Source organism: Sceloporus undulatus, chromosome 1 (assembly GCF_019175285.1).
Source record: "Sceloporus undulatus isolate JIND9_A2432 ecotype Alabama chromosome 1, SceUnd_v1.1, whole genome shotgun sequence".
Taxonomy (NCBI): domain Eukaryota; kingdom Metazoa; phylum Chordata; class Lepidosauria; order Squamata; family Phrynosomatidae; genus Sceloporus; species Sceloporus undulatus.
Window position 1 is genome coordinate 185,064,251 of NC_056522.1, and position 26,153 is coordinate 185,090,403.

Consider the following 26,153-nt stretch of genomic DNA (forward strand, 5'->3'; position numbering starts at 1 on the left):
AACAAACCTGTACAGTACTGGTACAAAATGAGCAAATAAAATGTCTAGAGCAACTCAGGCTGTCATGGTTGTATTTTATTGATATTCAGTGAGTTGATTAAAACTTTTCATTTGGTAAGGTGACTCTGATTAATGAAGAAACAGATTTAAAAAAACAACAATGATAATTGGTTTTGACACACTTATTTACCATAGATGAGAAGTGCACCTGACAAAAAGTATTGCTCCGTCTGCTTCATGCAGGAGGCAATGCCTCTTTTCTAAGGTGGTTCTGCTCTGACTTATACAATCCTAACAGTCAGATGATTGCCCTAACATGAACAACTGGCAAACTTCCCACAGCATTAGCAGAAAATGTCCTAACAATTCACTCTATGAGCACAGAGTGCAAATTGGATTACAGAGCAGTAGCTGTTTTCGTTTTTGTTTGCTTACTGAGAAAACCAATTTCTGCTTGAACAGGTTAAGCAAAAGCACCACATGCCATTTGACAGGTAATGTATTCATGTGTGCCTTTGACTAATGTACACATCTCTGTTCAGAATCTGCCCGTTTCATTTCTTGATGGCTGAATTGCACTAGCACAAGAGTTCAATTGACATTTTTTCTCTCGGCCCTTTGAATGGCACGATTCTATGATGGCTTTCTGCTAGACTGACACAGTAAGAAAGGAGTAACGTTTCACAGATTTCTTTTATCGAAGTGCCTCATTGGTTTTTGTACCCTTCCACAGTATTCATTCCAAGTTGCTGAATACAGCTACAGTTCAGTCACTTGACTGGTATACTGTTAAAATTATCACAACAGGGATTTACAAATGTGTCCAAGAGAAATTATTTTTCTTGCCATTTCCATTAACCGTGTAAAATAACAACACTAAAGAACCCCCCAATGCTAATTCAATGGAAAGCAATTCTAAAGTTTTAAAGGACTGTAGTGTTGATTCAGACTTCCATATTGCAACAGTAAAGAATACTCAAATCAAGCAAATGTCTCTTATTTGTGTTGATTAAAATAGAAAATGCTGTATGAAAACTTTTCAAGTTATGAGAAGTCAGTAATAATATTAATGATTGTAGAACTCCCAGTGGGCCCTTGGTATTCACTGGTGTTTGGTTCTGTCGATACTAAGATCTGTAGATGCTCAAGGCCTACTAAATACAATGGCATACCAAAATGGTGTCCTTATATAAAAGGGCAAAACCAAGGTTTGTGTTTTGGAATTTATACATTTTAAAAATATTTTCAAGCTGTGGATGTTTGAATTTGTGGATTTAAAAAAAATCTATGGATTTTATTTATCTTTTCAGGTTCGAAAACTCTAATGGTTTTTTTTAGGTGCTGTGCCCACTTTATCCAAGAGGGTTTTAGGTTTAGACTGAGTGAGTGCCATGAACAATGTTCAAATTCATTTAAATGGGTTAACAGGTGATAATAGATAGCTTTATCATCATTTGCACAGTGGCGTGATTCCCAGCGTTGACAGCTATACAATATATACCCCAAGTGTCGTGATTTTTTTCTGCCTTTTTAATTAACTGAAAGTAGGTAACATAGAATCCCATTGTTCAATATAAAGGAAGGAAATGAAAGCTAAAGAGATTTAAGCTATTTTAAGCATCAAAAAATGCACACTACACATTTTTATATGAAATTTTCCATGTGTTCTTTTCTGTTAAGTAAAGAGCATTACATTATTAAAAAAGAAAGAAAGGTGAAGATGGAATTCTTGCTTTTTAAAATGTGAACAGAAAATGACAAATGTACTGACAAATGAACGAGGAATTCCAGCAGAAATCAGATTCCTCCCTCCAAAGAAAGTGTCTCAAGGACACAACCCAGGTTTTGAAAAGAAAAGAAAAACTTTATGAGATGCAATATTATCTTCTGGAGAATTCATAACCAAATGCATTAGCTTAATTCACCACATCATGCCCACTACTAATAGCATCTCTACTTTCTGAGTTTGCACAAAGATGTAAATAATCTCTATAACATAATTAATGCTTAGGTCCAGCAACTGAAGGGAGAGAAGAATAGTCAGCATAGTCTCTGTCCTCTAAGGAAGAGAAGAGTAGTCAGTATATTCTAGACTTAATCCCCTTCCCCACTGCTGTTCTGTTTTTCTTACATGTCTCCTTATTTAAACTGTAAGCCTGAGGGCAGGAACTATCAACATAATAATTTGTTTGCCATAGTTTTTTGTGGGTTTTTCAGGCTATGTGGCCATGTTCTAGAAGAGTTTATTCCTGACATTTTGCCAGCATCTTCAGAGAATGCTTGCCTGGAAAGGAGTTGGGTACATATAATTTGTTTGCCACTTTGCCACTTTGAGAGTCTTTTTGGCTGAATAGTGTGATATAAATTCCCTAAACAAACAAAGAAACTGAATTTTCAGTGGGGAAAAATCAAGAAGAAAATAAATCTTGGCCCCAGTTTTGAACATCTTAAGCTATTTTACAGCACCTGGAGAACTTACATTTTGAATCACATCTCCAGTGATACCCAATGAACATGGTTGCTGGGATCTGAAGCTCACAGAAGTACTTTTTGGAACTCAGCTATTTTATGTTGAGACAACTTATCCAGGCCAGGACTGTCTGCTGTCAGTCTAACAAGTATAAATAAGTTCTTTTTTAACTGTTGTAATTAATGTTTTAGTCATATCCTTTTTAAATTATTGTAAGCCATGTTGAATTCCATTTTATCAGAAAGATGGGATATAAATCCAATAAATAAATAAATATGCAGTATCAACAGAAATGTTTCTTAGCCCAGTTCTCAGGGATAACTTCAACTGGAGGTGCCAGTTGTTGGCAGGGGGTTGGACTGGATGGCCCTTGCGGTCTCTTCCAACTCTACCATTCTATGATTCTATGATGGCCGGGTCCATACAGGCCAGAGTACTCTGTGAGCAACCCAGAGAATTGTAGCCCGAGAGCTGCCCCAATGTGCTCTTGTTGCCTAGGACCTTCTGTTGTAATGCTAGATGGCTGTTTGCATGTGTGTCCCACTGTAACACCCAGTGCCACTGCTGCTGTGATGAATCTGACCACTCTGAGGTCAGAACGAGGCATACAGTGTCAATTATGTGCCTGGAGACCTTATTCTAAAATCAGAGCAAGTGACTCATTGCAGTGGCAGTGGTACTGGGCTGCACAGTGGGACATGTTGTAAACAGCCACCTGGCATCACAACAGAATGGTCTGGAACTTCCAGGAAAATATGAGCAAAAATTAGATTAAAAATGTTTTAAGGGGGTTACACAGCACATTCAGTGCTGAACTGGCTAGATGTCATCTAGATAGTTCACACCAGATCTGGGAATTGGGCCCTGGACTGTCTGGACTTGCCACCATGGAAATGGAATGGGGGGAGATGTTTTATTTGGCGTATGCAGACAGGGCCAAGACAACATGCATATGCTTTTAAAAGGGAGAGATTTCTTTATTTTTTTATTACAGCTGTTTTCAATCAGTCTTTTTTTTCTTTCCTTTTTGCCAAATTTGATTCTTCCTCCAACAAAATATACCAACTCAAACATACAATGCATCTAATTCTCTAAATAAACAATCAATGGTACATGAAGAGTTTCTTTTCTTTTTCTTTTTAAATTGTTTCCTCCTTCCTAAATGCAAAACATCCACAGGGAAGCAGCACTGAATCACACTGGGCATACTGTTCATAAGCCAGGCAGGAACTCTGCTGGCTCCTGAGGTGGGTGGTTGTGTGTTGTGCAGGAGATCACTGTGAATTTTAAACTTGCCCATTCCTCAGGCTTGAAAAAAAACAGCTTTCAAGTACATCAGAGATAATTTATATAAATTACCATGTCCACTGCTGAGCTCATGATGTGCAATGCCGTTTTCTCCCTGAAAATGAGAGTTAATCTTTTAAAAAGCAAAGGAACATACATTGCACTGATATTAACACAGGGAGACAGTCCAGATAGCATAGGTAGTATTTTTGGCTCCTGGATATCAAGTAACACTAGACTCTCAAGCACAGAAGCCTGAAGCCCAGAAGCTGTCATGGGAGGGGGGGATGGGAGCGAGGAGACATTCATTCCTCAACACTTAGAACAGGAAGGAAAACCAAGATACCATACAGAGTTTACAATTGGCCTCTTAAGTTTCAGACAGACAGAAGTTTGGAAAGTAATGCCCTGGGACATAAGGTCTCTTTTTCCCACCTTGTACAAAACAATAACCTTATTAAGATGGGTTTGAATGGGAAAGCCAAGATTTCTGCCTACAAAATAGAGCTTCTGTGTTGCAAGACTGCTTCTGAAAAATGAGTTGGAAGGAAACAAGTATGAAACAGACAACAGTTTTCTGACTTGCACTGCTAAATATTATTGGAGCTCAGCCCTCCAAAAGACAGAAAAGCTTTGCTCTGGATAAAGTACAGCGAACCCATGCTCCAGGTGATTCTTGTTTTGCTTTTGTATTTTGAGGTTTTCTTTTGCTTTCTATTTTTTAAAAAACAACTCTAACAGAAAGAGAGATAAATAATTGCAATGGAATTGACTTGTGGTTCTTGCTTTTATGTTTTCTTCCACCCCTTTTTTTCTCAACATGTGTAGATAACAAAGCACAAGAGAAGGTATTTCTAGAATGATAGGTGGAATAATGGAGGAGGCAGCTTCTCAGATGGTTTGTGTATGATACAAATGGGAACCAGGTTTCATAGAAATAAAGCTTGGCTGCATCACTTGCCAGTTTGATGGGGTGACCATTCAGCTAACACTAAAAGCTACACACACAAAATCCAGCTGTTTTTGCCATAGCCAAAACCATTTTTCAGTTTCTAGCTATTTCCGTTCTTGCAGCTGCTAATAAAATAAAACTAGTTCTTAAGCATTTAGCTACAGATCAAATACAAACTGTTCTTCAAGAAAAATGCATAGCTGGCTATTTTTGGATACAGAAGAAGCAACCATATACCCAACCTAAGTGGCAATTCACACTGTACTGCCAGTCAGAACATTTGTCTTGCTATTACACTGCAGTCTGAGCCAATTATGCCCCCAGTCCATGTTCTAATTTTCACCTAGTTATCTTTGGAATAGTCCAGGTACTTTAATTGTTCATTTACGACAGTGTGACTCAATTCCTCAGTTGACCATGTAGTTTAAAACTTGCTAGGTGCCAGTATGCTGAATTACTTGCATTGGACACATACTATTTCACAGGACTGGACACAGCTGTATTTGACATTTACAGTGAACTGAGTGCAAATCAGTAGTAGAGCACCCTCCTGGACTCAGTAACATGAAACTCAATTTAGTTCATTCTGTCCTTTTGATACATCCCAGCTATATGGCAGTGGCTTCAGAGCCTGCTGTGAGCCATCAGAATGGTTATGCTGACGAACATAAAGTAGGCAATCACTTTGGCAGAGTAGGCAGTGTGCTCCCACTTGCTAAAGCTTAGTTTTGGAAAGCTGGACAAGCTGCTATCAGGAAGGAAAGAGCCATGTGTCAAATAAGCATTTTCTTCCCTTTATTGTTTACACAAATGGGCCTAATGAGCAAAGCACCATTCCCTATTATCTCTGGCAAGCTATGGTTGTCAATTTCATAAAGCAGTCTTAAGCCTGTCCTGAGATGTGGCAGTCGCAAGTGAGAACTTAAATAATGGACATCATGATTCTCTGCCCCCAGCTTCTCATCCATTCTTGAAGCCGATACAGAGCAAAGAACAAAAGAGAGAGTAAGGAACAAAAGCCAGAGCTGTTTCTCCAGATGCATGTCTACCATCATCATTGTGCTCACCACTTTGGAGGAGAAACTAATGCAATGGTTCCCAAACTTTGGTCCTCAAGATATTATGGGCTTCAGCTCCCAGAGTTCCTGTTATTAGTTGGGCTGGGGTTTCTGGGAGTTGATGGTCAAAACACCTGGAGGATCAAAGTTTGGGAACCACTGTTCTAGTGGGTGGCATGGTGCAAGAATGAGTGGGAGAAACTGCAGTGAGGACAAGAAGGTGGATTGAGGTTAGCAAATAATGTGGGAAGGGCAGAATAAAGCTAACGCAAGGGGAATTGATTAAAGCCTCAAGGCAGGGCTTGGCCACAACATTTTTCTACCCACAGCAAAGCAAAAGATGGCATTCTTCCCTCCCCACTCCTGCCTTTTCATCTAAAGATGCTGAACAGACTGACAGTTAAATCTTACTTCATCACTGGCAATGGGACAGTATCCTTCAGTTCACTGGACACCTCCAAACCAGCTGAGGCACAGCAGGCTCCCTGGAAAACTTTGTCCTGTCCTCCAATGCCTTTCATCATCTACCACCTGATGTGATTGCTCCATTCTGCCTAATGGTAGAAAGGGCCCTGCCTCAAAACATGCCCCCACTTCATCTCCTCTGTAATTTCATGAAATTAATTAAACAAGACTCCGCAAATTCATTCCTGTACTCTCCAAGATGCCTCAAATCCCCTTTTTGTTAGCTTTATTGTGCTGACCATTGCTGCTGTTCTCTCGCTGTTATTCTTTCTATTTTCTGTCAGAGAAATAACCCCTTGTAGCTTTTCAATTGCTATGTGAAAATATGCCACTGAGAATATTATCCCTTTGCTATTTGTCCATTCCCAACCTGAAAGAACACAAAGACTATAGTTCACATGGTTGGCAACTTCTTTTCCCTAGCTGCTGTGTGCTAAAATGCAACACATCACTAAATGCCCATTTAGCTCTCCTGACACTTCTCAAAATCCATTCTTATAGCAGCAGAAAGTCCCAGTCTCGTTGCAATAGTTTAGGTTTTTTTTAACAGTTTCTAAGGATGTGCAACCCACAGAAAGTCAAAAGTGCAAACCAACAGAACAGCTTCTGTGTAATGCTACTGTACTTTCTATTTTTGAATAACCCTTTTGCAATATTCCAATCTGTATTTTCACTTACTCTGAATCATTCCCTATCCATTGATATATGCCTTGTTTAGCACCTGGGTGCAGGTCCATGCTGTGCCTGTGGTATTTCTGAGATGAATATACGCACAGATGAGGCTGCTCTGTGAGAGGACAGTTATATATGTTCATCTTGCTCATACTGTTTACTCTGGCTGGCAATGACTCTTCAGAAAAGAGATATCTCAGGACTGCTGTCCAAGGCCCTTCTTGTGTGTAGATACCTGGGACTGTGTTATGCCCAAGATTGTAAGGGCAACCTGTTTATCCTGAGAGCGTGTAATGAAAACTTCTCCCTCCATGGACCTATTCACAGCAAGGCTGAGAAAGACATTGAGACACCAAATTTGGTTTTAAACACCATGCATGTAACATTTATTGAATCACACAAGTAACACAAACATTGATTATCAAGAGCTCTTTCACTCACACATTCATACAATACTCACACACACTTTCCTTCTGCCGAACATTGATCAGTTGTTCTCAAAGGCTGGGGATGACACCGTTGCCGCGGTAGATGCCAACAAAATGGAGATGAAAGTCCAGGGTCTTTATACTTTTTCTTCTCTCTGGCTCTTGGCTGCTGAAGTCTTGCAATATTGGAGCCCATTACTCAACTTCTTCTTTTGGGAGGACAGACGGGTTGTTCAGATCAGTCCGTGTTCAAAGCAACTCGTTCTGTTCAAAGTTCTCCATTGTCCTGTCAGTTCCTCATCATGGCGACTCAGGAGATAAGGTTCTTCCCGGTCATAGTTCGTCACACCTGGACGGCACCCCGCTTCAGCTTCCAAGTTTTCAGATTTTCCTCGCCTCGGTTGCCAAATACCTTCGTCACATCAATGCTTTGCGCGGAACCATCTTGTTTGGTCCTTTAGCTATGTTTAAAGCACAGTCCCTTGGTTCTTCGGTTCTTCAGCTCTGGGTTTAAGTCAGAACTCACGCATTCGTCTTACAACTGAACCCAGAAATCTCTGTGCCATTAGCATGTGCTGTACCACCATGCTATAGCCCCTACAATCAAGGCGGTTCTCTGTCCAAGTATACTTTTGTCACAAATAGAGATGTGGAAATGGCTTTGGTTTGGGTTTTGTTGTTTTTTTCGGGCTATGTGGCCATGTTCTAGAAGAGTTTCTTCCTCACATTTCCCCAGCATCTGTGGCTGGCATCTTCAGAGAATGCTTGCCTGGAAAGGAGGGGTGTGTGTGTGTGTGTGTGTGTGTGTGTGTGTAGTGTAGTGTAACCCTGGGAAGGCAGGAGTGATTTGCATGTGTATTGTTCTGTTGCTAATGGCAGGCCTCAGGGTGGAAGGGTCTGCAAAGGAGGATTAGTGTCTGCTTGATTAGTGCTCATTGTCTGCTGGGAAACCCCTGACCCTGGGTGATTACTCATTTGTATTTATTCAGTCTTCATCTTTCTATTCTTCAGGACTGGTAACCAAACCTTGTTTACTTTAAGGGTTTCCTCTTTCCTGTTGAAATTATCCAGGTGTTTGTGGATTTCAATGGCTTCTCTTTGCATCCTGACATGTTAGTGGTTGGCATGGTCCAGAATTTCAGTGGTTTCAAACAGTATTTTATGCCCAGGATGGTTTGTAACATGTTCTGCTACAGCTGATTTTTCTGGCTGATCCAGTCTGGCTGTGACCCAGGCTTCGACTTCACACAACTTTGGTTTGTATTCAGGCTAATGTAATTTGAATTTACTAGATTAACATGTGGATTGGAATGTCACTATTCTGACTATGTGTGTCTCTGAATCCTGTGGTGCAGTTCTTACAGCCAAGAACAGCACACAAAAACATATATGTTAGGAAAAGGCGCACACAAAATGTGTATACTGTACTGTACTTCAAAAGCTGTATAAAATGTGCATATTAGGGGGAAATTGTCTACAAAAGAAGCTGCCTATGTATTTTTAAAAAATGCAGATGAATGCAGAAATTAGATGGGATGTCTTTATGACTGAATACATGGAAAACTGACAAGGATTACACATGGAGTGATTCATCCATCCCTAAGCACAAAGCTGCTTAGCTTTTCAGATTTAGCTTGACCTGGAACCTTCTTGCTATTCTTTGAATGCAACACAGCAGTCCTTGCACTCAAAACCACAAAAGGTGACAGAAATGTGAAGGAAGACATTAATCAAATAAACATTATAAATTTGCTTCTATTCCAAGATATTCAGCTTTGTGCATGCATTGAACCTAAGATATATTTATTTTGGTCTGTTAACTGAGGCAGTTTCCTCTCTTTCCAGTTAATTACCAGATAGGAAGTGTTGCTGTAAATCGAAAATGACTTGAAGGCACACAACAACAACAACAACAACAAACCTGCATTATTATTCTAGCAGGGGTTTGGTTTTAATATGGGAATTTCTTAAATGTCTTCTCATCCGTAAGTGAAATGTCTTGAGCCACACGTTGGTCCCTTGCTTTGATTACTAAAAGAAGTCTAAATTTGAAATTTGGCAAATAGAACCATTTTCTTTCTTTTATAGCATGTGATATAATTTCAAATGGCCATTTCATTCCGAATCAATTATGATAGGAGGTATTACAACATGTACAAGAGAAAAGAGAAAGTCTCTAGAAATTATGTTTACCTTTTAAAGGCTGTTGGTTTAAAAACAACAAGAATTTTCCCCATCTGCTATTGCCTAGTTGATCAATGGAATACTATACCCAGTCAAAAGCATTAAACTTTGGCCAGACTAAGTGATGTGCTATACTCAGTCCAAAGCATTAAACATTGGCCAGAATAACTGACTAGGTGATTGAACAGCTTTTCCTGATTTTGGAGTTTCTAGTACAAATGTAGCACAATCATTTGAGGCCTACATTGATGCAGTGCTATTAACAAACATCACTTAGTTGTCTGTTTGATATCATGGTTGGTAAAGCTGTGCCTGTCTTTCCACCATTATTTGCTTTACAGTGCTACTTCTCTGCTATGAACTTCCTGAGTTGGGGGGGGGGAGCCCTGTAGTGAGCCCCGCTACACCTGTAGGTAAAGTGAATTAAACTGGCAGGAAGATTTTTACCGGAAACCCATAGCTAGAGGCAATACAGAAGGAAGGAACTGACAGTTTTACTGCATAAAAATAGAAAAGATGAAGACTGTACTATGTCACACTAGCACAGTGTCATGAATACTGATGAGAACCCACTTTCAATCTAAACAACAACCCCTTGAAAATAATCCCTCCCACCATAACCAACAATAGGGCTTATACCATGATTTGTGTCAGCCTACAAATGATGAGCAACTGGTGGGCTTCTGTGTCAGTGGGGTAGTTAAACCACTTTGGACTTCAACCTGAAATGTAAAGAACCTATGCAGGGTGCTGAACTAATGGCTGTTACGGACAGCCAAAATAAAGTGCTTCAGTCACAGCGGGGGGGTGTGTCAATGATGCATTGCGGCAGAGTCAGAAGTTTGCACCAATCCATGCTCCAGCCGGTGGCTTTGTGCGACTTCTGGACTCTTAGGAGGATGCGCATTGAAACACTACTGCCACTGTGATCGAAGCGCTTTGTTTTGGCTGTCTGTACAGGCCTATATGTCCAAAATAATCTCCGTACCTTGGAGCGCTCCTTTAAATTTAGAATAATAAGTCACGTTCTGTTGACACCCCAATTTACAGCAACCAACAAAGAGAGAGGATCCTGGTGCAAGTACCCATTTGCCCTGACAGTTAGCCTTCAGCCCAGTCTATCCACTTCAGCACCCCCTACATTAGAGGATTATTAGGAGGGTAAAATGCGTAGGCAAAAACCTGCCCTATCTGTTAGAAATTTAGGGTAAATGGAAATGGAGTAGGAAAGGGAGAAAGGAAAGGAAGAAAGAAATGCAACTTTTGGAGGAAGTGGTTGGTGGCTGAAATTTCCACAGCAGCAACCAGTGTTTGAAGGGGAAAAGCTTGATTGTAGTCACGATTACGGTCACTACAACTCATAGAAGAAAGGTAGAGGATAACAATATCGTTCAAGTGATTGTTCTCTTAAACTGAACTGGCAGTGACAACTAAGTCAGATTATGTCTTAAATCTCCAGCTGCAAAGAAGAAGAACTTGGCCCACCCTTCCTCTATCATTTGCCAATAAGTAAAGATCCCATTTCAAGCTTCCTCATGACTCTTCTAGATAAGATAACTCATAGTAAGCAGCAACACAAAGGATAATGGGGAGTCAGCAAGAGGCACAGGAGGGGCTGGTCTGGGAACTGAGGGCTATGGGGGCAAATTAGTTGCAATGAGCAATGTTTACAAGCAAAAAGAAAAAGACAGGTTCCGTCACCTGCCATCCCCTGAATGGTGGCTAGATTGCAGGAGTTACAGGCCTGCATGAGTTGGTTGTGAACTTTGAAACGATGAACTGGAAATGTAAATAATACGTGTTTAAACATACTAAGGGCACAAAAGAGGGCCCCTTGTGCCGCTTGGGGTGTGTCAGAGCTACGTTAGAGCTGAATACTCTTGTTGCCCCAGTCAGCGTATGTGCCTGACCATCCACAGTGAGCAGTTTGACAACCTGGGGCGCTTCATCGCCACACTACAGGAGCCCACAAGCCATGGTGGTGGCAGAACACGCCAGCTTTTTGCCGGCTCAAAAAGGAGCAGCATTTATTTATTCATTTTATTTATTATATCGCTTTTTTACAAAGGAATCAAGTGGATCAACGTATAAAATAACAGAGCATACAATTAAAATTACAAAAAACGAAATAATACAGAACCCACCCGCCCCCCAACAGAAAACTAGATCAACATAATGCAAACCGTTTTGGGATGCTATGCCCCAACTGGTGTTTAAAGAGGCAGTTTCAAGCCGCCTCTTCAGGCTGTCTTTTCAGCCGTAGTATAACATAAAGTATACAGATAAAGCAGAAAGTTCTTGTATTGTTGAATGTGTGGTGTCATTGACACAGCCTTGTTTTGGCAGAGCCAATACTCACACTGAGAGGTTAACATAATAAGCTGACCATATACATCCCGGCTGCCAAGTAGAGACAACAGCTGATGCATCACTGGTGATGCAATCTGTAAGTGTATCTGGTATGTTTTGTCACCTCCAAAGAACTGGCTGAAAGAGAAATGTGTTTTACAAATGAGGCCTGCAATGTTTGTAATTTCATTTACCAGATATGTTCAGCTGATTGAGCTGGGAATTATGAGCTAGAAATCAGCCTGCTTGCCTGTCTTCGAAATGAAAAATGCTGTTCAAACAGGTGTGCTGTTCCAAACTGATAACCCAGACATACTGATAGAGATAGACTATGTGGTAAGAGACAGAACCTTTGCTTCAGCTAGGCTAGGCTAAAATGATATGTCTCCCATTCTGCTAGGTGTAGTAATGATGTGCTATATATGTATCAGGATCCCCCCTCAAAAAGTCCAGCAATGGGGGGAAAATGCAGTTAACTTCCCTTTGATTATCACTTCTCATTGAGGTTATAAAAAAAAGTGAGTATTCATTGCATGTCACTTCTAAATGAAATAAATTCCTCAGTGAAGCAAGGCGATTTAAATTACATCTGCAAGATAACTCAGACTGAGATTTTTGGTGCGTCTGCTCCCACCTTTTAGGGCTTTGGGTGTTTCACAAATAATAAAATAGAGAATATAAGGATCCTACCTGCTCTCTCAGAAAGCAAGCCAGTCATCCTGAGAGTGTAATAGATCTTCTCAGTCTGTCAGTATGAATTTAATTAATTGGTCATATCCAAGGACCCAATGTGAACAAGCAACGAAAACACTAGACACAATAGCAATGTGGGCTGAATCACAGCTCACTGGTTTGGAAATAGACCACTACCCAAACTGTTTTGCTTGGAAACACAGGGAAGCCTACTGACACAGCCCTTTGTTATACCGATAAGGGAACATGGATTATCATGGATATCAATGTATTCAAGGGCCATGTTTAGAAAGATACCTAGCACTTTCAAGGATAGTAATGCTTTTATTTGTTTGTTTGTTTTTTCCTTGGCCAAGGTCTCAACAGTTTCCATTTTGTTGTCAATCAGGTCATAAAGGTATCTAACTCCAATGATTCATCACTAGAAATTCTGTTTAATCGGCTTGCTTGCAGCATCCTTGGTTTTAGTGTGCACTGAAGAAAAATCTGCTTTATTTTCGCCATAGTATTGGGTGAATGATTAATTCAAGCCATTAGCATCGGCAACTGTGTTCCATGCTTGGTTACATCTCCTTTGGCTAACACTTGACCAATGCTGCAATGATTCACTATGCCTAGTTTACTGTTCATTGGAAGGAGTTGCAAACCCCAAGTTGTTTGGTGTCTTGTTCTTCCCAGGACAGCCAGTCTTGTTCTGTAGAAGAGTCCACATTAAGATGCACAAGTTCACTCAGCTCCAGTTCAACAAAGTCCTATGTGGCTTCTGGGATCATTTAAGAATCCTTCTTTTACATTCCTGGCCATGAACGCCATGTAGGTCAGAACACACTGAACTTTTCCAGTTATTTTCTAAAGTGTGGATCAGCTGCGTTGTTCTCCAGAGTATTTCCTACTTATTTTTGCAACCAGTATAGTTGAGACACACACACACAACACACACGTTATAAGAAGATAATACACTAGAATATAATAGCAGAATAGCACAATCCAAAAATAGTTATATCTGGTGGCAGTACCATATATGAAATATGAGCTGCCCCCACTTTTAATAGCATTGGTTACTGCCAAATGGCTGAATGTGCGTGTGTGTGTGTGTGTTTTCCACACATAATTCCCCAAAGTATAATACACAAAACACATATCTACCTATCTACAAACATATAACAAATCCCCCACCTAAAAAACCATTACAAATGGAGACAAAAACAAAACACATATAAATTTAAAACGGACTTCCCACTTGGTCTTTATATTTGTTTTAGTTCCTTTCCACTTAACTAAAAAAATACAAGGTTTTGAATATTCAGGAGTAAAGGAACAAACTCAATTGGATAGCTGGGTTAAAATTATTATTGTTAATAGCTGCACATGAAACAGATTAATAGAACACAGATCTTGAAGCTTTTGACAAAATATACAGTTTCAGCTGTATAATGGATTGTATCCAATGCAATATGTCTGCCAGTGGAATTGAAACTGCTTTGCTCATGCACTCCCCATGTTTGACTAGTCTAACATCTGGAGAAATCTGAGGGATGTAGGAGTGCTGGGGAAAGGAGATCCGGGGAATTTCCAGTGAAAGAATGAAGGCTGATCCTGTCACATTGGATGGAATTCCAAATTCCTATTCCTTCCAATAAAATATAAATAATATGTGATTTGCATCCAGCATGTGAAATATCCACAGGGACTTGACAAACTGGCAATTACAAATAAAGCCACAAGTAAGTTACAGGAGAAGAAAACACTGAGTAAACAGCTGGAAACAGCTTTCCTGTTTTGTTACTACACACGCGAAAACCCCAGTTTCTTTCCCCTTAGAAAATGCTGCGGTCACACCTATTAAATGTGGCTTTCTGCATATTGTTCAGTAACACAGAATACAGAATAATTTATTTGAAGAGATGGTATCTCTTCAATACCAAATCGTTCAGAAATGCAAAGGCTTGCATGCATTTTACACCTTATTTATTACTGCCTTTTAAATAAACAACTCTGTATAATCACTTAATAGTTTCTAATTTAGCCAGGGTAGACAAAGTGAAAAATGACTTGAAGTTATCAAGGGATAAAAATAGCAACGTTTTACAATGAAAGAAAATACTCAAGCCAAATCTGACTTAAGGCAAAACTGGCTATTCCTTCTGGACATGCCAGAAGCTTCTCTTTCAAAATGCTGGTTTTTTAGTAGGTTATGACGGAATGGAGTCCTTCTAATAAAAGTTAGAAACACAGCTACATGCTTATCCACAACTTGTTCAGTTAAGAATGAAGAACTTCAGTCTGACCACTGCTATTTTTTGTTTTCCATATGTAAGTAAAAAAAACATAAATAGAAAATCCAAGGTTGTATGCCATTAACCCTTTTGGGGGCAAGATCGCCACCACAAGCTTTAGTCCGAATAAAAGTACTGCCCCCGTCCCCTCCTCCACAGTTAGCAATATGGATTAGTGAATGATCTGTTTGTACATTGGTAAATGTAATGTCTCCATGAGATTATCACATGGAGAATAAAGACGAGAGCAAGCAGTTGCTCCATCCTTATCTTGTCCATTTGTGCGATCAGGGAAAGTTTATACACACCGCATTTACCCATTTCTCCCGTCCTGGAAGTGTAATGGACCTGTCATTCGGTATTAACGGAAATGCCCATAATATCAAATGATGGGTCCATTAGACTTCACGGATGGAGAAAAAACGGGATAAATGTGGTGTGTTGCTACGTCTTTCCCCCCGACTGTGTGAATAGGACAGGATAAAGATGAGAGCAATCTGCTTTGCTTCCATCAGTTGGCTTTCTCTTTCATTACATACAGAGCTAACATATGGTTTGATTTTCTGGATGAAAATACTGAGAAGCTTGCTTCTCACTGTTAGAACCACATCCAACTGAAGCAGGCGCAGAAACTGCTGAAATGGAAGAATTCATATTTTGTGTTTGCATCTTGTATCATTATCGCAATCCGATCAAAATATTCACCTTTTGCAAAGGGCAGGGACATATCCTCCCAATACAAGTAAAACATGATGCAGATCAGCACTGTAGCAGAGGGAAAGTTTACCATTCGTACACTGCAACTTGCGTTAAAGAAACATTCATGCAATTGCTAATTCTGTGAATACTGACTTGTCCACATTTAGAACTTATTGTAGGTGGATTACAACAGGTTGTGCCAAATGCTTCACAGAAAGGGGGTTCTTTTTAGTAAAAAAAATGAGAGCGTATTTTAAAGACTTGTGCACCTTAACCTAAATATTTATCATTTGAAACCTTTTTATATAAAGTTACCACACTCTGTTTCTAAGGTGGAGCCAGGATCACAATTGCTTATGTAGTCAAAACCACCAAAGAGAGGTCTCCAAAGAGAAACTCAAAAGAACCCCCAAATTTGTTAATGTGCAAAACCAAAAAAAAAAAAAAAAACATTTAAGGAAAAAAACCCTAAAGAAAGTCCGGGATTTTGTGAATGATATGCTCAGTGGCCATATAACACTGACTGAAAAACAAACTGGAGGATGGAAAACCAGAGGAAGGGGATGTAAGAAGTATCATGTAGAGCTGATGATTCTCCCCGGCTGAAGGATGAACAGGAGCATTGCACTCAGGATGTTTTGTTGCTGGTGTTTTGTATTACTTTAAAACATTCTGTACTGAGTATATGATATAGTGCTGCAGCATAGGGGAATGGAACGAGATAAAAATTTGAAGGCAGGTCTCTTAATGTCCAAACATAATAATTTTGAGGTCCCATTTTAATTTGTTCATGCATGCGGCATTACTGACCAAAATTTCTTGGTCTGACTCTTCTCCTAATATTACTGAAGAATGTGGAGGCCCTCCTAAGTTAGGGACTACCATGCTTTCCAAATATATTTCTGCACGTTAGGTTCTATAAAACAATACACAGAGAAAAGAGCATGCCTTAAACTCATTTTTTTAACCTTGTCATTTCAGAACATTTGCAGAAACTGAATGTTTTTAATATTGGGAATTGACTCTATAGCTATGGCTTGGAAAAAAACCATAGTGGTGTTATTTTGACTTTTTTAAGCCCTCCTGTTGAAAAATGTATTACTACTGAGCTGGAAAATAAAATGCATAGCACATTTTAAAAATGATGCTCGCAGGGGAATGTGCCCTACACCAACTAATGCCCTATTTCCTTGTTAGCAAAATCCTCAGAGCTATATAAAGATTCTAGTTTCTAGAAACTGTTGGGTGTGAAACTTCAGGATGTTAAGCATCCATGTTAATTTGATTTCCATTGCTAACTGATATACACATCACTTCTCATTTGGCAATATAAAAGCTGAGGTTGTGATCTACAGCTTTTGTTGCAGTAGTACCCAGTCCTTGTCATCATCCACTGGAGTACCAAAGACAAAAGGTGAGTACCCCCAGATATACCTGGAAGCAGGATGTTTCATGGCTGATGAAAAGGCAGATAGGATGAATGCATGCTTACACCAAACCTGCAAAGTAGTCCTATTGTGAAGTCAAAAGCATTCATGGCCTGCATCCATAGTTTTTTTTGGGTTTTTAGGCTTTGTGACCATGTTTAGAAGGTTGTTTCTGATGTTTCACCGCATTGTTGCGGCATCTTCGGGAATGCATTCTCTGAAGGTGCAGCCACAGATTCTGGTGAACGTCGAAAGAAACTCTTCTAGATATGGCCACATAGCCCAAAAAACCACAAAAACTATGTCCATTATTATCATACTCCTACTGGAGTGTAGAAGAATGACATAGTATAGTATCTGAAAACTCTGCAGGTAATCCTGATTTTATCAATTTCTTGTTTCTTTAATGTTTAAAAAAATGAATTGAGAAGAGGCTGCTATGAGGTGAATGTTTCTGCCTTGTGTCTTTTGAGGATTAATGTAAGGCTAATTTAATGCAAATATATTTGATGGTGAACCAGATTTAATGTAAGAACCATGATGTGTGAGTGGGTGGGCTTCACAGTCAACCATAAACCAGGGCAGAGAGTGTCTTATAAACATCACAGTCTATCATTTTTTGGAATTTAGTTTATGGCTCATCTTTCTCGGCTTTTGCTTTAGGGACACGAGAATCAGAAATCTAATTCTGTTTTTGAAAGCAGCTGCGATTTCCACTTATCACATAAATGCAGGAGCAAAACCTTTCAGAAAATCAAATATTACAGCATTCAGAGTAAGCTGACATTTGGCCAACAAATATTCTGATATGACTACTTAAAACCAATTTGCAAGTGCAGCCATGAATGACATTTTAAGGAGAGGACTAAAATCAAATGCTCATAACACACACACACACACACACACACACACACTTTTTAAAATGTTTCACTGTTATGCCTGATAATATAGAAATCCATTTCTATCATGCATTTTACAGGTAAAAGTGATTCTCTGTTGTTTTCCTAGAGGGATTAAATTAATATGCTGGCAAAGAGTTTATGGAGAAAATGTTACCTCTTGCTAGTGTGAGTATTTCACAAGAATTTTTAACAATAATTTTAAAGAATTAAAGGAGAAGGTGCCAAGAAAGTGGACCACTAAAGGCAGCTACTTTGGTTTAAAAAATATGCATACCATCCTACAAATTGGTTCTCTTGAGTAAAGTGCTAATATTAGGGAATGTTACATGCTTGCTTGACTATTCCTAGTGGCGCCAGTACTGTGGCTTGAATCAAAAAGCCATATTGCCGGGAGGATTCTAGGAGTTGTTATCCAAAAAGTAAATTATGCAAGGCACTATTCAATCCCACATAGGTCATCATCCTGTGCTTGGGCTATATCTCCTCAGAATGCAATTCAGCTTTCTGCCATAAAAATGAAAATACATACACATAGAAAACCAGCAGTTCTGTGAAAAGGCTGGGCTAAGACACTTCTCCTCCCTGACATATCATTTGAAAAATCCTTGCCTCCGTGCCCTCTAGTTGGTTTCAGCAGAGGTTCTCTTTCAGCACCAAATGATGATACTCATATCAAGTAGTTTATTCAGAAAGCAGCTGTAACCAATGGGATAAAGTTTTGTTTGTTTTTTAACTTTGGACAAGCTCCACAGAGAAAGTTGGGCAGATTATCAGCAATATGATAATGTGTCCGCAAATTCTGCACAAATCCACTAATGACTGGAACACTGAAAATTCAATCTGGCAAGTAGGTATGTAAGGTGAGTATTAGAACTGTTGAGGTGACAGTAGCCAAGAACCATTCTTAACATGTTGTCCTCTTCACCAACCTCTTCTCATTTGTGTACACACATCTTTTCAGCCTCCATCACTGAGTGATTCTTCTCTTTTCATGTGTATGAAAAGATTAGTGATTCTTAGATGCTCATTTCTGGTTCCTCTAGCATCTCCAGACTAGTGGCCAAGCCAAGCCAAGGCTGGCAGACCTGGGCTATTTCAAGGTGGCCATACAGATATTTGTGTGCATGTATGCAAGCATGCACATACTTTCAAGTCACCTATCGACTTATGGTGACCCCATAGCTTACAGCACCTGGGATTTGATGGTATTCTCCCATACAAGTACTGGGGAGAAAATGCAGTTTTCAAAGAGGTCTTGTGTAGGGGAAATGTTTCCATCAGCAAGGAGGAGGAGAATGTCCCTCTGGCCTGCCCTGCAATATTAGGGGAGAGGTTGTAGCCCTGACTCTGGAAGGCTAGGAACTTTCTTGGTCCCCGATGTTGATTCTTGTTGCAACATCCAGAGGAGGTTTATTCAAAGAAGGGGAGAGGAACCATGAAAGGGGCTTGAAAAATATTCTCCTCACTGGAGTTTTCAGAGCCTCAAAAAGTCCCTTTATTGATTGTTTGTTTTTTCCTGAATCAGTTGAATATTCTTTCCATCTCTACATGCTAGCTACATGTTGTTTCAAGCCACAGACCTATGCAGCCAACAAACACAACATATGGTTTTGTCAACACCGTCAAATCCCTTCCAGCCTAATATGTTTTGCTGCCGAAATAAAAAATTAGGATGTTTGCCTGGCCCTTCAACTCTATGGGCACACTTCTCTCTTTTTCAAAAAATATTATTTTATTGAATGAAAAACACACATTATAAAAACTGAATAACATAAATAAAAACAACAAACTACACACTATAACTCACCCCAAACAAACTACTAACAATAAAGAAAGAAAACAAAACAAAACAAAAAAGAAAAAGATGACTCCCAACTGTCGTTTTTGGAGGTTGTTGTTTGTTGTTGTTAACTGCCGTCGAGTTGACCTCAATTCATAGTGATCCTGTGGATGAGAGATCTCCAAAACCCATTATCCTCTACTGTTCTGCTTAGGTCCTGCAAACTCAGTCCCACAGTTTCCCTGATTGAGTCTAGCCATGTGTCTTCCTCTCTTTCTACCACCCTTCCTAGCGTTATTGACTTTTCTAATGAGCCGTGCCTTCCCATGATATGGTGAAAGTATGACAGCCTCAATTTCATCATCTTGGCTTCCAAGGAAAGGTCAGGCTTGATCTGTTCAAGGACCGATTTGTTTGTCTTTTTAGCTGTCCATGGCATTCTCACCACTCATCACAAGCACTGCATCTCAAATTGATTTTCTTCCCATTCGCTTTCTTCACTGTCCACCTATCACATCCACACATGGTGATGGGGATTACAACAGCTGGGAAGATTCTGACTTTAGTGCTCAGTTGCATATCTTTACACCTTAGGCTCTTGTCCAGTTCTTAGCTACCCTGACCATTCCTAGTCTTCTTCTGATTTCTTCTCTGCAGTCACCTTTCTGATTGGTACACTTCATTTTAACCTCTGCTCCCCTTTATATTACCTACAATTACTCTATAGGCAAACTTCTCAAGCTTTCTTATGCAGAAGACCAGCTAGTTCTCACCCATCCCCCCCCCATCACACACATACATATGGGCCAAGAACTAGTACTATATTTGTGCACTTTGGGTATAACTGTTTTCATTTTCTTTCCTGGAAACATTGCAGGGACCAGCATCCAAAGGTTCAGGGACAAGCCCCAATCCATGATTCACTATACTGAGCTGCATATGAGGGCAGCAGGCTGGCTTAAGAGACTTATGACAAGCCAGATGGCTCATCTACTTCTATCTTCCCAACATATTGCTGTTGTCTCCCTTCCCATCATTGTCTACTTGCTATAGTGACTAACTCACTAATGGCAGAGATAGTCCTGGGTCTCACTATTCCCAGTGACAATCACGAATATTGACACCATGCTCACAGTTATCTAAGGGTCACTAAAGATTTGAGGATGCTGGGAAGAGTCAAAAAGCTAGTTTGGGCAAATTAATTATTTGGTTTTACATGCATCTCATCCACCCCTCAAAAAGCATCTAGTGTCACATGTGTTCATGTAAGTAACAATAACTGAAGCTAAACAACATAGGATGCATAGTTGTCTTTTTGCTATGAAACAAAAATACTGTTGGCCCTCCATATCTGCAGGTTCTTTATCCATGGACTCAACTATACATGGCTTGAATGAATGAATGAATATATATATATATATATATATATATATATATATATATATATATATTCCAAAAAGCAAGTCTGTTTTTTGCCATTTTATACAAGGGGCATTTATACAGGTGACACAAGACACCATCTAGCAAACAAAGGCTATTTTAAAGCCCTTTACAATTAAAGCTGCTTGCCACTGAATAGTTGAAAATAGTAACAACAGCTATACGTGAGTCAATAAAACCTGTTTTTAATACTAAGATTTTTTTTCCTCTGAAAGAAAAATGCAAGTAGCTAATGTGCTCATGCTATTCATCATAAACCCAATAATCTGGGAGAACAAACTTGTTATTTATGTATGGAAGTATCATAAATGAATACTGTGGGTTTTCAATTATAATCCTAACCTTTCAGAAACCTCCTGGCACTCAAATGGGCCCTTCAAATGATCCATAAAAAGCAATTGCTTGTCCAAATGACATCGTCAGGTATATGCTATCCACATAGAGTAGCTGCCATTTTAAATTTAGAAAGGCCAAGGACAGGAACTTATTTAAATACAGTAAAGCACCGTTGATGGGGATTTTCCTTAAGTACTGCTAAGCATTGCAGAATATATACTCTTGAATGTTAATGAAAAACTGAAAATGTAAAAGAGCCACATTCAGTTCAACAATGCTGATATTCATTCAATTTACAGAGGAAGGAAATACAGAAAATTATTTAGGCATTGCCCATGGAAAGAGTCAGTGGACCATGCTATCTATAAAGACTACCTGAAAAGAAACTTGTCATTTGAAGGAGAAAGAGGTGGAGGAGGAAGAGAAGAAGAGGAAAAGGAGGAACAGCAGGAGCAATAACAACAACAACATCTGAGGAAGCATTCTTGCACACAGTTAGTCTCAAGATCCTTTTGCATAACACTGTTGTTGTCATCGTCATAGAGGTTTGTCTTCTCGATTATTCCAAGACTATGAAGCATGAAAACCTGAAATTTGGCAGTAATGCTGAATAAATACTGAAGGTTATTTTGGAATTTTTTAAAATAAGTTTTTTATTAATTATATGTAGCTTGTAGTATGAAAGACCTTCACTAACCTGGAGACAGGCCTCTGAGTCTGAGATTTCAGAGAAAGATAGACAGAGAATAGTAAGCTTGAAGGAACAAGAAGGTGGAGGGGCAGAAAGGTAAGGACCAAAGAAAAAATCTGACAGAGAAGAGAAAGATAAGGAAAAAAAAAAAAACAAATGTGGTGGAGTCTAAAGACTTTCAAAGCCATGATGTTACCCACAAAGGTTTGAGGCTTGGAGAGCCTCCACTGACAACCATAGCCTGCCTTTAAATTGTTGGGGAATATTACTCTGGCTTGCGAGAGGGTGGGTAACCTCTGGGACCAAATATACCTGTTTATATCCTCCCCATCATAACATCTTTACTAAGGGATGAAACAACAGGCAGGCATCTGACTAAGATCTCCAATTGTTTTGGTTTTTTCCTGTTTGGCTTGTAACATTTTGCCTGATGACGAAGCCCATGCAGCTTCGAAAGCTTGCAACAAGTATATTGTGCATTTCAGTGGGCCAATAAAGGTATCTCTGATGGATTTTTGTTTGTATTTGTTAAATGACCGGCACAGCTACTCCTGAACCTTTTAATACCAATACTGTACTGATAGAAATTCCAGACACAAATGAACTAAGAAAGCTTTCATTTTGGAAGAACTATGATAGAACATGCACACTAGAATTACTCACTCTAACAACCAGCATTCAGAGGTAACCGAAATGGAAAAGTGAAAGGGGATAATGGAGAGTGAAGGTAATATCTGGTCAATGGAAAACAAGAACATCTCGGACAGGTGTCTGAAGGCAACAGTCACAGAGTGCTGCTAGGGAGTCTACTATGTGCCAAGCAGAAAGAGAGTGGCTCATACAGATGTCTGAAGGCAACTGCCACCAGACATAGAGAATGGGGTTGACTGTGGTAAAGAGGCTAGGTTTTCTTAGTCATATTTATACTTTAAAACTATCCCCAGGCTAAGGTGATTTCATGAGAAACAAAGTCATAATAGCCCTTTGGAAAGACAGAAAAACATGGTTTCCAAAGTGGTGGATTGCTTTGATATCCAGAGGATGAAAAAAGACTAATTTGATTGATGAGCATCACTGACTTCACAAAGCAGTGACAGAATCTGGGGCACCCCAAATGTGTGGACAGGAAGAGTACTTGGAAACACAGAAGAGAATAAAGGGGAGTGTGGTCTTGTTTAATCTGTTGTTGAGAACCCATCCATAACTTGCTGTTTCAGTAGGAAATGCAGGGTGGGGTTTTTCCTCCTTTAGCAAGACATCTTCATCCTTTGGGCTTAAGCAGTCCATATGTTGGGTTTGTGTGTCTTATTTGAAATACTAACTTTCTGGTGTTTTAAAGGTCATTGCAGTCTCCACAGAACATGCTGGCATCATGGGGATACTAGAGCACTTACAATGGAGTTTATCACACAGGAGAAATCCTGTGCAAAAACAGGATTTAAAAGCTGGAAAAAAAACCTGCACAAGTGGCTTGATTTTCACACATGTTGTTATTAAAGTGGTGTTAACCTGAACAGAAAGTAGACCAAATCCACTCTTTTTTATTTTCGGGAAAGTAACGTTATGTGAAAATCAACTCATTTTTGCAGGGTTTTCCCCCCGATTTAAACCCCCATTTCTGCATGGAATTTCCGTTGTTTGCAGAACTCCAAAGAGAAGCAGCCACTTCCATGTTTCTTTAATAATAAAATGTGTGTACATAGTGTACCTCTAAGTTGCCTGCCGACTTATGGTGACACTATGAATTTCATAGGGTTTCTTATGGGATCCTATAGCACCTTTGAGATTAACTGAGAGAAAGAGTTTGGTAGCATAAGCTTTCATAGACTTAAGTTATAGGGTGCAGCATTTCTTAGGCAAGGATTCCACAGAGGTGGTTTGCCACTGGCCTCCTCTGAAATACAGCCTTCAACACCTGGTATTCCTTGGCAGTCCCCTACCCAAGTGCTAACCAGATCTGATCTTACTTAGCTTCCAAGAACAGATGTGATCTAGTGCCTTCGGGATATTTAGGCTGGCCAGGAATCTGAAATATGGCATGCTGTTTAGAGGACCAAAAGGCATGTTCTTAGGGGTTATTTGATTTTTTTAAAAAAATGCATTACAAAGGTGCCAAACCAAGTCCATATCTAAGCAGCCTATACATTTTAAAGCCATGGTTGAGTAGACAAAGGTCAAATACAAATGGCTGACCCTTTCCACTGCTGTCACATCATCTCCCTTCACCCATGGGTATACAGTGGGCAATGTTCTTCCTCAGCAAGCTGCAAGATTCACCATGGCAACAAATGAGGTTCCAGCATCCATGCAAGAATAACTAAGTCATTTGCCAGAAGGCTCCATTATATCAAAGGAAGGGCTATTCCAACCAATGTAAAGCTATGCATGTCCCGTAGCAACTCACATTACTGTTCTGATTAAGCTACAGATTGGTGTAGCCACTCAAACTAAGTTGAATTCATACACTTCTGCATACTATCATACCAATTGTGACAGCCAAAAAGTTGAACACTTCCAGAAAGAAGAGTTCTTATACTTCCCTCCTTCCCAGACAGCCATTTGTTAAGTGCCTGAGGTCTATCTTTTATAAATGGTAGATAAGCATATGCCATACTTATGCAAAGGCACACATATGGCTGGTGAGAACAAACCCTGCATTCCTATGGAATAAAATCAAACCCAGGGGGAACTTTTCTGTAGCACAATATGGTAAAGGATGAAAGCAGACCCAGGTGCTGTTTGAGACAATCCTCAAGTGCCCAGAATATATTTGTTCTTACACCCTTAGGAAGCACATACGTTGAGGAAGCCCTGAAGCATCAAGGAAACATTCCCTGGTGATTCTCTCTACCCAGAGAAAGTGCATTCCATCTGGCAATATCTTGAATTTTGTCAGTGCACTATTATTTAAGCAGCCAGCATGGTAGTCTGAATATTGGACTATAACTCAGGGAGACCACAGTTCAAATTCCCATTTGGCCATGGAAACTCAGTGAATGACCTTGGGCAAGTCACATTTTCCTGGCTTCAGATGAAGGTAAAGACAAACACCCTCTGAAGAAAACCCTGTGGTGGGTTCACCTTTGGGTTGCCATAAGTCAGGAACAACTTGAAGGCATGTAACAACTATTATTTAAGTTGTTTCTCCCCAGATGAAACTTCTCTGCCAGTCACTATCAATAAAACAAATATGTTTCAAAAATCTTTTTCTCTGTTTGTATAAGAAGGAGGTGGGCTAAATACTGTTTAGCTGAAGTTTCCTGAAACTTAGCTAATGCTAAAAGTTTTTACAACTGGTGTTGCTAATGAAAGCATGGGAAAGTTTCTACCACATTTCCATAATATGTTCACTAGCATAGTTGTTCTTGTCAAAAAGTTAGGTTTACCAGTTCTAGTGTTAATCTGTAACCTGCTTTTTCAGTTTCTTCATGTATCCTCACTGTAGAAGCAAATTTTTTATTACAAATAGACACTTTGAAGATATAACTTGCTGAATCAACTTTGAATCAAAACATAGATTTTGAACTCCGATTGCCCAGATGCAATTACACTATACCACTGAAATAGTCAACTTAAGCCCAGTTTCTTGAATCTTGCAGCCCTGCTTTGAGACACCCAAACAGCTGGAAAAAAACCATGAACAGAATAAAACCAAGTTTGAAAAAGACCTATAAAATAAGAAAACATTGTTCCACATTAACCCAGGACACAGAACAGACCTAGCTTATAGAAATCTCTGCTTATAAACAAAGCCCTGCCATCAAATTGTTTTTCCCAATTATATTGCTCTCATTAAATCAACAGAAAATATGTATGTCAGCACATATGTCAGGTCCATTGATTCAATGGGTCTACTCTAGTTGGGACTAATAACAGGATTCAACCCTAAAAATGTAGGACCATTTCAGTTCAGATTCAGTACTGGCTCGGTTTTAGGTCTCTATTTGCAGTTTGTGAACTAAACTTTAGGTAAACACCTCAGCTCAAGTAAAGAGTTCAACTTCTCATGCATGTTTTAAAAAGAGATTGTATGTCTACAAAGTA

General features: G+C 39.5%; 1 protein-coding gene across 2 annotated transcripts in view; it reads right to left on the bottom strand.

Annotated features, from left to right (window-relative positions):
- PLCB1 (phospholipase C beta 1) overlaps positions 1-26,153 on the bottom strand; it is a 547,711-nt gene that overhangs the window by 360,276 nt on the left and 161,282 nt on the right. The window lies entirely within an intron of this gene.